The 19548-nt window shown below is 35.8% G+C and overlaps 1 long non-coding RNA gene across 5 annotated transcripts in view; it reads left to right on the forward strand.

Annotated features, from left to right (window-relative positions):
• The window catches only part of LOC109026687 (uncharacterized), a 217119-nt gene that overhangs the window by 27295 nt on the left and 170276 nt on the right, over positions 1–19548 (forward strand). For 2 of the 5 annotated variants that reach the window (XR_010133448.1, XR_010133446.1), the window contains one exon: positions 9059–9180. The exons of the other annotated variants lie outside the window; for them this stretch is intronic. This is a non-coding gene — a long non-coding RNA (uncharacterized lncRNA). The remainder of the gene's footprint in view (positions 1–9058; positions 9181–19548) is intronic. 5 annotated transcript variants of the gene reach the window in all.

Consider the following 19548-nt stretch of genomic DNA (forward strand, 5'->3'; position numbering starts at 1 on the left):
CCTTCAACAAAATACAACACCCCTTCATGCTAAAAACTCTCAATAAACTAGGTATTGATGGAACATACATCAAAATAATAAGAGCTATTTATGACTAACCCACAGCCAATATCATACTGAATGGGCAAAAACTGGAAGCCCACTCTCCCCACTCCTATTCAACACAGTATTGGAAGTTCTGGCTAGGCAATCAGGCAAGAGAAAGAAATAAAGTGTATTAAAATAGGAAGAGAGGAAGTCAAATTGCCTCTGTTTACAGATGACATGATTGTATATTTAGAAAACCCCATCATCTCAGCCCAAAATCTCCTTAAGCTGATAAGCAACTTCAGTAAAGTTTCAGGATACAAAATCAATGTACAAAAATTACAAGCATTCCTTTATACCAATAATAGACAAAAATAGAGCCAAATTATGAGTGAACTTCATTCACAATTACTACAAAGAGAATAAAATACCTAGAAATACAACTTACAAGGGATGTGAAGGACCTCTTCAAGGAGAACTACAAACCACTCCTCAAGGAAATAAGAGAGGACACAAACAAATGGAAAAACATTCCATGCTCATGGATAGGAAAAATCAACATTGTGAAAATTGCCATACTCACCAAAGTAATGTATAGATTCTATGCTATCCCTGTCAACCTACCATTGACTTTCTTCAAAGAATTAGAAAAAACTACTTTAAATTTCATATAGAACAAAAAACAGCCCATATAGCCAAGACAATCCTAAGCAAAAAGAACAAAGCAGGAGGCATCATGCTACCTGACTTCAAACTATACTACAAAGCTACAGTAACCAAAACAGCATGGTACTGGTACCAAAACAGATATATAGACCAATAGGACAGGATAGAGGCCTCAGAAATAATGCCACACATCTACAACCATCTGATCTTCAACATTCCTGACAAAAACAAGCAATGGGGAAAGGATTTCCTATCTAATAAATGGTGTTGGGAAAACTGGCTAGCCATATGCAGAAAACTGAAAAATGGATTAAAGACTTAAATGTAAGACCTAAAACCATAAAAACCCTAGAAGAAAACCTAGGCAATACCATTCAGGACATAGGCATGGGCAAAGGCTTCATGACTAAAACACCAAAAGCAATGGCAACAAAAGCCAAAAGTGACAAATGGGATCTAATTAAACTAAAGAGCTTCTGCACAGCAAAAGAAACTAGCATCGGAGTGTACAGGCAACCTACAGAATGGGAGAAAATGTTTGCAATCTACCCGTCTGACAAAGGGCTAATATCCAGAATCTACAAAGAATTTAAATAAATTTACAAGAAATAAACAACCCCATCAAAAAGTGGGTGAAGGATATGAACATAAATGTCTTCTTAAAAGAAAACATTTATGTGGCCAACAAACATATGAAGAAAAGCTCATCATCACTGGTCATTAGAGAAATGCAAATTAAAACCACAATGAGATACCATCTTACACCAGTTAGAATGGCAATCATTAAAAAGTCAGTAAACAACAGATGCTGGAGAGGATGTGGAGAAATAGGAACGCATTTACACTGTTGGTGGGAGTGTAAATTAGTTCAACCATTGTGGAAGACAGTGTGGCAACTGCTCAAGGATCTAGAACCAGAAATGCCATTTGACCCAACAATCCCATTACTGGGTATATACTCAAAGGATTATAAATCATTCTACTATAAAGACATGCACACGTATGTTTATTACAGCACTATTTACAATAGCAAAAACTTGCAACCAACACAAATGCCCATCAATGATAGACTGGATTAAGAAAATGTGGCACATATACACCATGGAATACTATGCAGCCATAAAAAGGATGAGTTCATGTCCTTTGCAGGGACATGGATGAAACTGGAAACCATCATTCTCAGGAAACTAATACAAGAACAGAAAACCAAACATGGCATGTTCTCACTCATAAGTGGCAGTTGAACAATGAGAACACATGGACACAGGGAGGGGAACATCACAAACCGGGGCCTGTCAGTGGGTAGAGGGGTAGGGGAGGGATAGCATTAGCAGAAATACCTAATGTAGATGATGGGTTGATGGGTGCACAAACCACCAAGGCACGTGTATACCTATGTAACAAACCTGCACGTTCTGCACATGTATCCCACAACTTAAAGTATAATTTTTAAAAGGTTGCCTGCAATCTATAAATAATTTAAAATGAAAATGCCACTGTTAGTCATGTTCTTTATTACCTGCAGCCAACGCAGCCTATTCAATAACTTCTGCTTCATGCCTGCAATGCAGTCCCATTGGACATTCATCATTGCCCCAAACAGCATACACTTCCCTATCTTCATATCTTTTTTCTACCTAGCTTTGCATATAGTATTTATTACACTTTATAAAATGAAAGATATGAACTGGCTGATAAAATGTTAAGTTTAAATAAGTGGTCCATAATCAGATAAATCAGTCAAAAATTAATCGCTTTCTACTTATATGTAAGGCACAATGCTACAGTTGATTTAAATGTTGAGTTTTTACTTAATCATTCTATATGTTCCCAAATGACAATTTCTTGTGCTTTGTTTTTATACACAAACAAAAGACTTCAATACTAGTTTGATATACAAGATGGTTGTCTAAAGGACAGGAACCAGCTCTCCTGCTGTGTTTTATAAAATGTCTACTTATTGCTGATGCTCAACCAATATTAAATTATAATAATACTGCTGTGGGTATCATTTAGGTTCCCTGACATTGTTACAACTTACTATGCTGTTTTTGAAGCGTATGAGGTCCTATAATAAAATTGTTTTATGGAAGTGGATGCAAACTACATACGGTTTGTCAGTCAGCTTACCTGGGTCTCTTTAGGAATGTGTTCTGCTCAAATAAAGATGTTTTAAAATTCTGTATTGGTATGATTCAACTGCAGGAGAGTAAAACTCATAATCTACTATAATAAATTACTTCTCAAAAACATTTATTATCAGACTGCAATGATTCTCAATCCTAAAATAAAAAATCATTCTTTCCTACAAGTAAACCAAAGGAGGGCAAAATGATTTTTTAAATATAAAACTAAGTTTAAATCATAGCTCTACCTAAAGTATTCCTATGATTTTTTTTATTATTTTTTAAATTATTGCACTTAGAAGAAGCATATAATAAAAAGAATTTCGAACTCATTCACATAGCTATTACTTTAAAGGGTATCATCGAAAGTTCTGAGATGGTCCAGCTGGCATTTGTCAAACCTCAAAGCTTCCAAGGAAGTCTTTATGCTTCATGGAATTTTGCTTGAAATTGCTTTAGCATATCAACTTAAGGAATGATTAAGGGAATTAAAGCTAGGGATTCTCCATTCAACTGTTTGCTCATCCACACTATTTCAGAAACTCTACAAATACTTTTTCTTTGGTTGCTTAACTCTATCTTTGTAATCAGCCCTTCAGCTGAAGTCAAAGGGGAATTATCTTTATGAAGAAGTCTAAAAAATTTTTGGAGAAGTTCTTTGTGATGGAATAACCGTCACTTAAATCCACCTTTATTTTACTCTTTGACATTTATCCCAGAGAAATGAAAATGTATGTTTATACAGAAGACTGTATACCAATGATTATAGTAGCTTTATGAGTAATAGCCAAAAAATGGAAGCAACCCAGATGTTTTGCAGCAGGTAAATAGTTAAACTGCAGTACATCTATACCATAGAATACCACTCAACAATAAAAAGAACAAACTATTGGTACACTCAGCAACCTAGATGACTCTCCAAAGAATCATACTGAATTAAAAAAGCCATTTCCCAAATGACAATTACAAACTGTGTGATTCTATTTATATAATAATACTTTCGTAATGACAAAATTTTGAAACTGTAGAACAGATTAGTGGCTTCCAGAGGTTTAGGATGGCATAAGGATAGAAAGGAAGTGGATATGGCTTTAAAAGGGCAACATAAAGAATCTTGTGATTAGGAAACTGTTTGTATCTTAACTGTATCAATGTCAATATCTTGGTTGTGATATGGTACTATCATTTTATAAGATTTTATCATTGGGGAAAAATTAGATAAAAGGATCACTCTGTATTATTTCTTATAACTGCATACAAGTCTACAATTATCTGAAAATCAAAAACCTTCTGCCCAGCATTGATTTCCTCTTTTTATAACAACACCCTAATGTTTCTTGCAGCCACTTTTCCTTATTTTCAGTCCATGTGGTTCAGATGTTCAAAGCCAACCTTGGACTTAGTAGGTGGACCTGTAATTCAGACCCGATCAATGAGCATAGTCTATCTTTTTGACCATAGTGATTGGTTCATGAATAGTCATATGATTTAAGTTGGTGCAGTATACTCAAACCTATGGGTTTTACTAAACTATAACAAAGGAGAAGCCCTTTTTGCTGAAGTTGCTAAGTATTGTTAAGTAAAAGCTCCAACCAACAGGCCCACCACATCAAATGTGCCAGTCAGAGAATGTAGTACAAAGGAAAGCAAAACCAAAAGATGCAAAGACTTTAGTCTTAATGACAAAGTTTGTGACCCTGGATTCAACTGTGTCTGAAAGTAGTATATTCTCTGGACTTTTCAGTTATATGAACTAAAAATGCCCTCTTTGTCAGTTAAAAAAAAAAGTTTAATTTTAAAAGATCTTTAGTGACGATTAGAATCACATTCAGTATCTAACACAGGTATTTCTGTAAACAATGTAGCAAAGTTTGAAACACTTTTCACCATAACAAAAATATTTCATTATTCCACTACCAACAATTCTGATTTATATTTTATCTCTTAAGTGCAATATTAGTTCTCCTCCTCTTCAGATCTTGGTGTCTCATTAATTATCTTGAACAAAGTGCTTTTGGTGTATGCTGTATTTTTGCTGTACATTTTTTATTGAGATGTAAACTCTTATTGATTTGTAAGAGATTTTTGTACATTAAGAATAATAGGCCTCTTTGTATCACATACATGAAAAATGCTTTTTTCTACTGGTCATTTGTCTTTCAACCTCACTTGGACTGTTTATCTGATATAGAAGTACATTTTATTTTATTTTTTGAGACAGGAGTCTTACTCTGTCACCAGGCTGGAGTGCAGTTGCACATCTCGGCTCACTGCAACCTCCGCCTCCCGGGTTCAAGCAATTCCCCTGCCTCAGCCTCCAGAGTAGCTGGGACTACAGGCATGCACCACCACGCCCGGCTAATTTTATGTATTTTAGTAGACACAGGGTTTCACCATGTTGGCCAGATGGTCTCGAGCCCCTGACCTCATGAATAGATGTAATTTTTATATTTACATTTGTCAATCTTGTTTTTTATTGTTTCAGTTTTTTTGTGTTATGCTTACAAAGGCCTTCCCACCCTAATATTACATTTAAAATCTAATTATATTTTCTGCTGTTAGTTTTACAGGCTTTTAAAACAAGTACAAATTATGTAAAGAACACTGTAGGAATGATGTGTTTCCCCAAATTATTACATATTGGATAAGCATTTATTCATTAATGCATTTTTCCCTACTGATTCAAAATGCTAACTTTATTATGTACTAAATATCCCTATACATATTTGGATCTGAGGTTAGATGTTTTGTTTCTCAACCATCTATTTCCTAGCCAGTTCCACATTGTTTTAACTTCAGTGTTTTTGTGGTACATCTTAACACCTGACAAGGCAAGGCTCATTCTTCATATTTTTGTTTTTCAGAATTCTTCTAGCTGTTCTTGCATGTTTATTCTTCAAAGTAAAATTTGAAATCATTTTATCAATCTCCTCACCATCTTCCCATAGCAAATGAGAATTTTGATTGATATTACAATGCAAATAGAATAAATTCAAACAGAATTGATCTCTTTTAAAAAAATAAAGCCTACTTTTTCTAAATTGTGTCTCCCCACTTGATCAAATGTTTTGTAATGTTCTCAAATCTTTTATTATCATATAAAATGTTATAATTTTAGATATCTTGTTCATTTTACATTTCTTAAGACTATTTCTAGATATTAAATGTTGCTTAGTTATAAATGTAAATGGGATAATTTCCCTTTGTGTTTTCTATTCAAGAACGTGTTAGAAATCTACTGATTTTATTTATTTTACACCATCTACCTTAAGGAATACCCTTATTTTCTTAAGTCTGCAAGATCTATTTTTTAAAAAAATATTTTCAAAGAAAACTAGTTGATTTAAAATAGTTCAGGAAACAACTAAGTGATTGTATAATTTAAAATGGGAAAAGTGACTTAAAATTTAGACACACACACACACACCCCAACACAAATATATCACAAGAATCCTTGGATTAGGACATGTTTTCTTTTAAAATTTGAGTATTAGCAAAAGCAAGGAATTCAGTAGCTCTGTGAACCACTCACTGTTTCCAGAGCTCTTCCACCGGAGCACCATTTTGTTTCCTTACAAAGAGAATGGACTTCCCTTAGATGGCTGTTCCAAGCAATCACTCTTTTTTAATGATTCTCAAAAATAAAATGTTACCATTTAAAAATCAGAAAAGAAAAAACATCTCATCTGATGCTTGTATTACATTTTCTTTTACCGGATTCACAGCATATGATTAACAATGCACATAAACTTGGCTCTATGATTTTGTGTTTAGATAATGATTGAAATCCATTAAACTATCCTTTTATGGTTGATGTTCTGTCAGCTGAACATCCAGCAGATTCTTTTTGTAGAAATATGATTTGATCTGCAATGTCCTGGAACATGTTTTTCCAGCTATTTGGCTTCAAGTTTATGGTAATTACCAGGCATTATCTCACAATTTCTATTGCTCCCAGGAACATTAAAATCCCACCACCCCTAGAAGCTTTTCTTGAGGATGAACCGTGGAAATCCTATGTCATTCCCTACAGGCTCTACTCAAGTGATAAGGTTTGTTTTTGTTTTCTTTTAACTGTTTCTTGTATTAAGCCTTATTTTTCATATGTCTTATCCCCCCAAATCACTTAAAATTTCCTCAGGAGGAATAAGGAAGAATTAACATTTTGGGGCTCTCAGTACCAGCCTGGTCTGATTGCTTTGAATACATTTTTTCATGGCAAATATTAGTTATTATTGACATTTTATCTCCTGAGATACCTACTTCAGTGCCCAATGAATAGATGCTTGTTAGTTATATAACTGAACAGTCATCAGAGTATTTTTTTCTTAAATAATTTCCATCTAAGTGAAACAATAGCTCTTTTATTTTTACTTTAAGTTGCCAATGTAACAATAAAAGTCCATTGTGAATCAAGATATGTAAGGAATTTGGTGGCATTTTTTTTTAGAATTACAAAACATCAATAGCTTTTTATTAGTGGTATAGTTTCTCTATGAAACACCCTGAACTATAGTAGAGGCTTGCTGAAGATATAGAAGATTCATTTGTCCTTTCATAGCAGTTCCTTTGACCAATAGTTTCTGCTTAACATTAGTCACTCATTCTGCTTATTTTCTCACTGATTCTGCTAATGAGTCATAGATCATTTTGCATCTAAATCTCAGAAGTGCAGATCAAAGTCCTTCATGTGTAATGAAATGAAACTAATAACAGCAACCATTTATTGAGTGATTGTTATGTGTCAGGAACTGAGTGTCCTACTTGTGTAACTGCATTTAATTATCGTAACTACCCATTAGGTTGATGCTATTATCATCATCATTTTAAGGATGAGTAAACTAACTCTTAGAGAAGTAAAGTCAGACAATGCAAAGCCTAAACTTTTATCCATTTACATACACAATGAAACAACATAAGAATTGCAAGAGTGAAATATCTACTTTCCTAGTGAAGTTTGTATGAAATTTGGGATACCTGTGGGGCAGCCATTATGATAGAAACAGAACTAGGAGAGTGGAAATGAGCTCCCTCTGGAAATACTTTCATAAACATCTCCTGAAACCCTACCACCAGGTTGGCAAATCATTGTTGTCTCCATCTTACATAGGGAATGGCTCAAAGTCACATAGCTAAGAAGTGGCAAAGACAGATCCACACTCAGGTCTTATAGATTCCAGGCCAAAACCCATCCATTCCCCACCACCACCATTTAACCCAGTTTCACAGGCAAGGTGGCAGCGATGGCAAAACTTGTCCTTCACAGTGTCACATCCATGGCTTCCTAAAGGCTCACATTACCCTCCTACAGGCAGCATGGCTGTCTCCAACATGTCTCAACCAAAGTAACTACTGATCTCTATCTAGATGTAAAATAAAACATCCCTTATTAGTGCATTTTCTTTTGTGCCCTGTTTTTCATCCGGGATATCAACAAAAGGCCAATCAAACCAGTTAAAATGTTTAAAATTCTATATATAACTTTTAGTCCATTTGATGCTCTATATACTTACAAGCACATTTTATAAAATTAGCTGCTTGAAAATCATGTAGATATATATATTGTTTCAACTTAATTATTCTGTACAATATAGCACTCACCACAGCCAATTGTTTAAAGTATCCCAGTGGCTTTCCAAACTCTTCTATATGCTCTACAAAGCATAGTTGTTCTGAGCCCCATCTGCACAGCACAGATAGCCGTGTTCCTCAAGTATTCTATGTGCTCCTCTCTATGCCCCAACCTCTCATGCAGTTAGACTGGGGACATGCGACCAGTCTGGGTCATTCAACTATGTATGTGTTAAATCATTAAACCTCACAATAAGGTAGGTATGCTGTGATTTCTTGGATTCTGTATTCGTCTGTGAGGCATCCATTCAAAACAGGGCCAACTTTATTAAACTACATTTTCTTAATTTCTATAGTTCTTGATGCTCTAGAATCTGGTGGCCTTACAGACCCAGAAAGAGACTATCTTCCCTAGAGCTGGCTAAGTCTGAGAGTCGGCGAAGGTCTTAGCTGAGAGCACAGCTCTCACGTACAAACCAACCAATCCTGAATCTACAGCCCCAAACTCCTTATCTAACTCTCACACACCACACCAATATTTCCCTTGCCCTAAATCTTCCCAGTTACCAGGCAACTAGAGATCACACTTATAGCCCAAAGTCCTCTGGAATTATTCAAACTGGCCAATCCTAAACTGTTTACTCTGCTCTGCCTTCCTTTTCGCACAGAAACCTCAAGAAAGGCTCTGGCCTAGACTTTCCCCTTGTTCCTGTCTTCTGGCTCTTGACTGACACTGGTGCTTTCCCCCTGTGGTGCTGCATGGTGTGTGGTGACTACCTCACTGGGCCCTGTGAGTAGAATAAATTCCTTTCTAAGCCTTGTTCTTGTTTTCTCTTGCGGCTGCACTAACTTTACCATACCCCAGCCAAAATATACATTCTTAGAAGAGTAGGTACTATTTTTAACCTCATTTTAGAGATGATGAAACTAAAACACAGATATAATACTTTAAACAATTTATCCAAGATAACATGAGAAGCCAAGATTCTAACCCAGGCAAGCCAGCTCAAGATAGTAATAAAAACAGGGCTTTGTGTTTTTTTTTTGCAAAAAACACATGAAAAAATGCTCATCATCACTGGCCATCAGAGAAATGCAAATCAAAACCACTATGAGATATCATCTCACACCAGTTAGAATGGCAATCATTAAAAAGTCAGGAAACAACAGGTGCTGGAGAGGATGTGGAGAAATAGGAACACTTTTACACTGTTGGTGGGACTGTAAACTAGTTCAACCATTGTGGAAGTCAGTGTGGCGATTCCTCAGGGATCTAGAACTAGAAATACCATTTGACCCAGCCATCCCATTACTGGGTATATACCCAAAGGACTATAAATCATGCTGCTATAAAGACACATGCACACGTATGTTTATTGCGGCATTATTCACAATAGCAAAGACTTGGAACCAACCCAAATGTCCAACAATGATAGACTGGATTAAGAAAATGTGGCACATATACACCATGGAATACTATGCAGCCATAAAAAATGATGAGTTCATGTCCTTTGTAGGGACATGGATGAAATTGGAAACCATCATTCTCAGTAAACTATCGCAAGAACAAAAAACCAAACACCGCATATTCTCACTCATAGGTGGGAATTGAACAATGAGGTCACATGGACACAGGAAGGGGAATATCACACTCTGGGGACTGTTGTGGGGTGGGGGGAGGGGGGAGGGATAGCATTGGGAGATATACCACCAGCATGGCACATGTATACATATGTAACTAACCTGCACAATGTGCACATGTACCCTAAAACTTAAAGTATAATAAAAAAAAAATAAATAAAAAAATAAAGTTAAAAACTTGCAAAAAAAAAAAAAAAAAAAAAAAAAACAGGGCTTTGTCTTCTCCATCCTCCACACATCTGGAATAGCACTTAGCTTTATGGTTTTTCTTTGCATTTAATTGATGCACTGCAAGACTACTTGTGTAGTTTTTCAGTGTTGTCAAAAAGCAATAGCCACAGATTTTGGTAATTGAATTGGTGGTCAGCTCTGCTTTGCTAGCACAAATCCTAGTTTTATTTTAGATTTTACCTTATTTCTAGCCTTTAGATTTCTAGATACCTTTCTATTTCATTGTCTTCCTGGTCTTCTAGTCACCAACATCGCTTAGTATTCTTGCCCAGCTCTGACACAATTCTAATCCTATCTTTTCTGATGTATATAGGAGAATGAGGGAGATTATTTATAAAGTATATTCACAAAGACAGGTAAAGGGACATTTGGGAGAATGAGAGCTGTCCTTTTTCTCTAGGCTACACCATATTTACACAACTGCTACACCAAGGCATCAGTATTTTTGCCATCATCATCAAAGCTCCCAGGATTTCTTCTACATGCAAGAAAGCTAATCTAGCATGATATAATATAAAACCAAATATGACAGTCCAAAACTTTTGTAAAGAAGAAACTAGGGCAACAGTGATTAGCAGTGTATTAGGTTAGTTCCCCCAGAGAAACAAATCTCACTATGATCTGAAGATTTCTAAACAGCCCTTTGAGCTTCATGAGCAAACCTTATACTAATTCATTCTTACAAGGACCTTTTAGAAGACCAGAACACTTCTATAGAATCCTTAAACAAGAATTAATATGTTTTCCCCAGATTAACACCCAAGAGTCAGAAAAAAAATTTCTGGCTAACTGATGCATAATTGTTTATGGACATCAGCTTGCCTTGAGTATATTCAGCTTTAATGTTAATAGGAAAAAATGTATTTCTAATAAATATTTGCTGCCACAAGCAGAAAGATAAGAAAGTCTGTTAGGGAAAACTGCCAATGTCCTAGTATCATGTTTCCAAGAAGGCGCTTCTGGAATAACACTTCCTCTAGAGTCCTCACATATCTTCTGTGTTTTTTAAATGAGGAGGAGAGACACAGGTAATTGGGGAGATTAAAACAAGACACTGGAAGTATGGCTCAGCCCCTTTATAGTCACTAAGATATGTACAGAATAGGGGTCTTTTATGAGGGCAACAGGCCCTGGTGACAAATATTTTGAGGCCTCCAAGAAACGGTGAACTAACAATATCTTTACAGAGGTCTGTATTCAGATCCATACTTCTTCCAGACCACAAATCCCAATTGTTTGTAGTGAATTCCCCTCTTCTCTCATTGCCACTGGCCTTCTCTTCTAGATCCTAAACTTAATGTAGTAAATATACATGGGTCAAGGCTCAAACTTCCTTCTTGGAGCACCTTATCCCCCTGTCTCCTCTACTAGGGTTCAGTAGAGATGAGGCAGTAACGATCTAAGTTGGCCTTCTTTACGTTGTTCTGATGGATTATCCCAAAGCATAAGCTTAAGGAAAAACAGAAACAATTCAATTTTCCACTACTTAGGAAGCATCTAAGCTCACACACAAATCCAATGTTAATAGCTGATCATTTAATCCTGAACTATCTGACTCTTGACAATTTCTCAACCAGTTCCAAACTCAGAGAGGATTTACGGGGTCAGGGTAATGATCCTACACCTGTTCAAACCTCAACAAAGTCATGTCAAAAGTAATCTAGAAAGCTATGTATGTAGTTTTTAACACCTACCTAACAAGGTAGATGCTAAGGAAAAAAACAAAATTCATCACACCCACGTTTCCCTACATCTTCCTATGTCCAAAGTTTATTTCCTAATAATATCAGGTAGAGTTATATGCCTTTACGCTGAATTTTACTTCATGGTTGAGCCCACAGAATCTTAGAACTGAAAATAACTTTATGGAAGACTGAATAGGTCACAAAGCTAGCTATTGACAGAGCTAAAACTGGAACTCTAGTCTTCACATTCCCGGCTGGGTTCTCCTTCCATTATAGGAGACTCCCTCCTAATGCTTTTTGGTAAGCTAATTCTCTGTGTGTCTTCATTCCTTTTTAACATATGAAAGGGATATTTTGTGGTAAAAATAAATAGTTTGATAACTATAAAGCATCAGAATTTGAAGGAAATTTAGAGAAAAGATATCAGCCCTTCTGTCATTTTATTGATGAGGCTGTGGAGGGTCATAGATAACTCAGCTAGACTATAATACTCCTGGATCTTAGCTCATTGCACTTTCCTTCACAAAAGAAAAAAATGCCCATTCTAATCATTGCAAGCCAAAATTAATGTTGTATTTCTTTCTGATTGACAAGTTTCAGAGAAAATAATAGATATTTAACCTCCTAAATAAAAGCATAACCAGTAGATTTCTACAAGTACCATGCAACTCTCTACAGAGACCATTTTATTGACTGATTTAAATTAGCTTCTTCCTAAAACTTACCCATCTACCTTTTTGGTAATATAATTGCCCATTCTAACATAGACAACATTTAAAACACCAACCCAATTTCTTAGGTGGAAAACAATTCAATGATGAATGCTGATGAAAACCATTAGTTGTGCAAAACCATACTAAGTTGTTTCAGTAACAAGACAGGGACTGTTTAATGAAGCATGTCTCAACAATAAATAACAACAATAAAGAGAAATTTACTGCTTTGTGCTATATTGGACATTCATCATATACCCCAGAGCATTGGAAATTAAAATGGAAAATATATGTTAATATATAACTAAAAAGATAGAAAATATTTAAATAAGGTCAAACCACATTTTGGTTACAATTTTTTAAAATAGGCTTATTTCTAATACATATATGTAAACTGAATAAGTGCTACATTTATTATACATTCGTTTGGTGTTTCTGCTGAATAATAATGTGAACACTGAGACTCCTACATAGTTGTAACGCTTTAGAAAGGATTTACTCCAGAGACCATGATTTATTATTTTCACAGAAAATGCTGGGATATATGAAGTACTGACCTCTCTAAGAACTGCATCAATGTGTGTGTTCCAGGCTTGAGGGCTCTGATATGGTCTGAATGTTTGTCTCCCCACAAAATTTGTATGGCAAAATCCTAATCCCCAAGGTGATGACATTAGGAGGTGGGGCCTTTGGGAGGTAATTAGGTCATGGGGGCAAAGTCCTCATGAATGGGATGAATGCCTTTATTGATGGGACCTCAGAAAGCTAGCTAGCTCCTTTTCCACCGTGGGAGGATACAGTGAGACGGTGCCTTCTATGAACGTGGAAATTGGCACTCACCAGACACCAATCTACCAATACTTTGATCTTGCACTTCCCAGCCTCCAGGACATGAGAAATAAGATTCTGTTATTTATAATCTATACAATTTATGACATTTTTGTTACAGCAGCTCTAATAGACTAAGACTCCATCTTTAGAAGAAAACACTGTAAGAACTCATAATTTATAGTAAGACTGCCACAGAGGAACACGGGTCAATTTCTAAGAGAAGAATTCCAGATGGGACCAATCATTAATGCTCCTTCTTCCCTTCTAAAGTATAAGCCACTCACCTAGACAGAAAGTTCCTTGTGAGCAAGGATAGCATAGAGTTAGCCATTGTGCACCCAGCACAACCAGGACAAAGCTGTTCCTTTATATCTGCACCCTCTATTCCCACCCTCTGATCTTGTTTTTCTCTGATCAGCTTTCTGCTGACTCCCTTTTTCCACTTCTATTTTCTAGCTCTTCCAAATTTTCTCTTAAAATAAGCTCTGGAAAGCAAGGGTCTGTGTCTTTTTGTTCTTTGTGTTTACCCACAGTGTTCAACACTAAAAAAGTTCTCAAATATTTGCTGAATTACTTATTGAATATATTCTCTTGACCTGCAAAGTAAAAGGCAATAGGCCCCTTGAACTGTGGTTAATGATATCTAAGACTTTGGCGTTAGGCAGAACTGGGTGTGAATCCTGGCCCTATGGCTTGTTTATTTATTTGTCTTTTTTGTTTACAATTTTATTTCTGATACTTATTGCAGTGCCTGACACATAGTTTTTCAATGTATTTAGTTAAGAAATGAATAAATTATTTCACTTTGCACAATAAGCAGTAAGAGTTCATGTCTTCTAGCACAGAGGTTTCTGGCACATTCCTCACTTCCCATCTCAGATGTGTGATACCACACTTCTGGAATCTTTGTAGGATATCCTAGAAATTCATTTCCAAGCCCCAAACAACCCATCCTCAAGACATTAGGACATTTGATGCTTCCACTCATCCCATGTATTCAACCTGACTATGCACTACACTGGCCCTATGGCTTATTAAATGTGTGATCTAGCTAAGTTGTTTAACCTTTCTATAGAGATATAGGGTGTCTATTTATCTAAACTGAAAATGTGTTTCCAAGAATTCTTCCCCTGGTATGGTCTAGATTAGTGTCAGTTAAGGGGAAATTTTTACAAGATTTGGAATGCAGAATCAAAGTGGTAGTCATTTTTATGCTGTAAACTTTGATACAGGGCAAATACTGCTGCAGCCCATGAACACTGTTACTGACCTGCTGGTTCATCTTTTGGTGCAGGACAGCAGCCAGGTCTCCAAGTCATCAGGCTCCTACTTCAGCAAGTCAAACCTGAGTTAGGTGCACGTGCAGCTACGTAGTGAAGGATGCCTGCTTCTACTGCAGATTACCTGCATCACAGAGGTTCAGGGCAGACAGATATTGATTCCAGTCTGTCCCCATGGTCTCCAGTGTGTCCTCAAAGTCAAGTCTGTCCTTGCCAATCGCCACTTTATGTCCATCTTTCCTATCTTATTGCCTTCTCTGCTGACAGCAGGCCCAACATCAAATACAAAAGCAACAGCCTTACACGGACTGTTTTACTGGCTCCCATAAATGGGTAAGGTCTAACCCCTGTAATAAGTCCATGAGTCTCTTATCACTCTGATTCTCCTTCTCTGATCCAATCTAAATGATACCCTTTCCAAATGTCAATTTTATCATATAATATATATTTTAAAAATAGTACCTACCATTATTTTCTCAAAGTTATGATGATGAGTTAATTCATGTGCATCATTTGTGTGGTGCCTGGCACATAACTTTTCAATAAATAATAATTTATTACATTAAAACTTATTTTATTAAAAAAATAAAAACTGTCTCCTGGGATCGATAAATTCATCTGATATATGTATACGAAATAGGAACTGCCCATATATTCATCATTCATTAAGAGTTTACCTCATCATTTCTATTTTGTTATCCAAAGTGCATAATGGGAAGACTGTTTATTTGATTTATAACCTGTTCATTATTCAAAGAAAACCTGGATTTAGCTTTCCTATGTATGTTGTATGAGTATTTGCTTTGTTTTGTGTGTGTGTTTGAGGGGTACATAACTAAAATTAAACAATATCTAAAGAACTATATGTTCCGATGAAACTTAGTATAAATAAATTCCATACCCCAAATTCTCTAAGAATAATCTCCTGCAAATGCTACCATATTGAATATTTTCTGCTACTTGCAGCATTCCAGTTGGACTGATATGATAGCTATCAATCCAAATGTTTGATAAAAACAGTATAAGAGGAGTAGAAGCGATAAGGATAATTAATATCTTGATGCTCCCAACAGGATAAAGTTCTTAAATAAGTGATGTACCTTCCTAGAGAAACACAATGCTTTAGACAACTAGACAGGCCTAAAATAGAGTACATTTTGGCTAAGCTGTATCTTTTGTGAACTCAATATACAAATACAGCATGATAATGGCTGATGGATACTGTTTGTGAGATATAAAAAGTATAAAAGACTTGTAGTGTCCAGAGACCACAATCATGTCTTCTCTTGTCCTTTGCTGCAAGATGGTAGGCACAATATGAATATTTATTTACAAGGTTAATAAGAATTCGAGGAATAAACATGAACATCCACACATAAGATTATAAAGCTGCCTAAATGGCCCTTTTGTTGTAATGCTGGAAAATCGTTGGCATATTTAATCCACCTTTATAAAATTGCATTTTTAAGACATATTCAAGTGTCCGTCTATTTCCACCTAGGACTTAGATTAGTTGTCTTTAGAATTACCATGGAGTTTTGGTTGTAGTGTTATTTAAGAGATTGTAGTCTTGCAGTCATACTTAATTGAAATATGCACTCTACCCTTAGTTTGATAGAACCTTCAAATATTTTTATTTATAAAATTTATCATGTTACAAAAGTCAAATGTGAAAATACATCAAAATGACATAATAGAATTTAATAGAAAAAGGGACTTCATATTTTATTTATCCTTTTTTCTAAGAATTCCATAAACTTATAAATACTGCCTAACTTTCATAAATATTTTATACTTTCAGATGTAACGTTTTAAGATAAAACCCCAATGAAACCTATTATTTTGTTACCAATTTAGTAGAATTATCAGCCATGACCTATGTGGTAAAAAATTACATTAGGACACGGAGAAACTCTGGTGCACACATATTCCATCTCCTCTGAGGCTATATATTCTCCTTAATATGAAACATTCTGTCTTATCGTGATCCATTATATTGACCCATAGTACCAAGGTACCAAGCTCTTTACCTTATTGAGTACATGTCTGTATGTCTATTGTTTGATTACTGTATTTGTTCACTGGTTATCAGAAGCAGGAAAATGTCTTCAAGTGATCAAAAACTCAGTCTCACTGCTTAGTAAGAGTTTCCAAAACATCAAATCAGAAGGCACAGCATTTAGAAAGGTGAAGAAGGTATAATCAAAGATTGTGTCTTTCCCAACAAGACACAAAATTAGTGTTCTCTCCCTAACATCATCTTCCCTTGTCCAACTTTCCTCAATTAGCAGACTTAAGCTTGTCTGTCAGAGTAGAAAAATGAGGCCACAGCCATCCATTTTTTTCTGTTTTCTTTATTTATCCTTCTAGCATCTCCCTGAGCATTCTGTCCTCCAGTATATTTGGGGGGCAGTTTAACACTTATGCTCCAGTTTTAGGTCAAACTTGGTAACTTCTTTCCATCAAGTCTCCTCAAGATAGCTTCTGACTATTTTGAGAATTGCCTTCCTCATTATATAGACTTCTTTCAAAGCCAATCAGAAATTTAATGTGTAAAAATTAAACTAAGGAAATGCTTCAACATTTCAAAAGAAATACTTGGTTAACACTTGTTCTAAAAATAACAAAAGAGATCCAATTTGGATAGTCGCTTATAAAGTTTGTTGGTTTGTTATCCATCCAGCAGATATGCATGGCTGTAAATGGTCAGAATTTTATGAGTGTCTTTTGAATCAGCCTTGTTGTTTAATCACTTGCAAATGTGCTAAGAGGCTGGTGTCATTCTACAGGTGGCCAGTGACATAAAGTCATGTGGGTTTAAAGAAAGAATACAAACATCCTTCTGATTGCACTTCATTACTAGCCTTTTTCTGATTTTAAAAAGAGACTATTAAAAAAGTTTATTCTCACAAATGCCTTGGGATGTGAAAACATTTGAAAGAACTTCAAATCTCATATTATAGTGTGATCAATATGTTCTAAAAGCCCACAACAGAAGAAAATAAGTTTGTTATCAACTTCTTTTGTTTTCAACTTCTTACTGAAAGTATGGCCTAGATAGTTTCCTGAATAATGCACCACTGAAAGTCTTCTTTAGCCGGAACTCTTAGATAATTTAGGAGACAAAAATGGGACAAGGAATAAACAAGAGGTTTGATTATTCTGACTGGCTATATGTTTTGTACAATACAATTGTATATTTACAATAAATAACCATTAGCTATGTCAGCCTGGATAGCTGCTTATCGTACTGCTTCATAAACGTTCCACTGCTTCACAAAGGTTTGGTACATATTGGAAAAAAAATGGATATTACTTAGAAAGTTATAGATAGCACAGTAAGATTTTATAGGACATAAATACAGAACCTTTTTTTTTTTTTTGAGATGGAGTCTCACTCTGTCACTCAGGCTGGTGTTCAGTGGCATGATCTCAGCTCACTGCAACCTCCACCTCCCGGGTTCAAGTGATTCTCCTGCCTCAGCCTCTCTAGTAGCTGGGACTACAGGTGCACGCCACCATGCCCAGCTAATTTTTGTATTTTTAGTAGAGACAGGGTTTCACCATGTTGGCCAGGCTTGTCTCGAACTCCTGACTTTGTGATCCACCTGTCTCAGCCTCCCAAAGTGTTGGGATTACAGGGTTGAGCCACGGCGCCCAGCTCAGAAACCATTTTTTTTTTAACTATTATTGTTTTAAAACACGCTCTATATCCTTACTTTCATAGAATCTAAGGTCTATTTATCCAAACCTCTAAATCTAATATTTTCTATAACATTATTTGCAATTAGTCTGGTGTCTATTTAAACACTTTTAGAGAAAAAGTTGTCTGCGATGATCCTATCCAGTCATCTTATGACAATTACAATTAATAAGTCCTTCTTCAGAAAACTTATATGTGGGCATCTTATGGAGGGGGTGAAAATGAGTATAGAATTCTGCTTCCTAGAAGTATATTTTCCTCTGTAGCATTATATGCAAGCAAAAATACACTCACCATTTTTCTTCCCTTTGGAATTATGCAAGAAGAACTATAAGCCCCAAAATTTAGTTAACTGAAGATAAGTAACATGTTCTCAACTCAATATACCTCAGACTAAATATGGCCAGTTCTTCTTACTGCCCTTCACACTAACTTCTACTCATTTGTTGTCTCAGTCTGTTTGTGTTTCTTTAACAAAATACATGAGACTGGGCAGTATTTTCTACAGTTCTAGAAGTTGGGAAGTCCAAAATTATGGTGTTGGCATTTGGTGTCTGGTGAGGTCCTTCTTGCCATGTCCTCACCTAAGGCAGAAGAGCAAAAAGGGAGGGTGACAATTCCCTGGTACCTCTTTTATAAAGGCACTCATCCCATCCCTAAGGGCTCCACCATGGCAAGTTAAGTTTCAACATACAAATCTTGGGAGATACGTTCAGACCATAGCATCTGCCTTATCACCTTTCCCTTTCCCATCAATATTCACTTCCACCTCTTCAGAAAATCTCTCTTACTTACTAATGACACTAGGCAGGTTACTTAACCACTCCAATCATCAGTCTTTTCAGTTGCAAAATGGGGATAATGCTACTTAACTCAGAATTGAAGATTAAAACGCAGTGACCAGTCTATAGCACTCAATAAATGGTGGTTATTACATAAATCCAGTACATAAAATAGGCAATGTATATTAAATCCGATCATATTTTTAAAAATGTATCTCATAGACAGGCCATTAGCTACCATTTTGGAGTGAAGATGATTATTAGAGGAAGAACTAGAAAACTGAAAAAGAGT

This window comes from Gorilla gorilla, chromosome 3 (assembly GCF_029281585.2).
Source record: "Gorilla gorilla gorilla isolate KB3781 chromosome 3, NHGRI_mGorGor1-v2.1_pri, whole genome shotgun sequence".
Taxonomy (NCBI): Eukaryota; Metazoa; Chordata; class Mammalia; order Primates; family Hominidae; genus Gorilla; species Gorilla gorilla.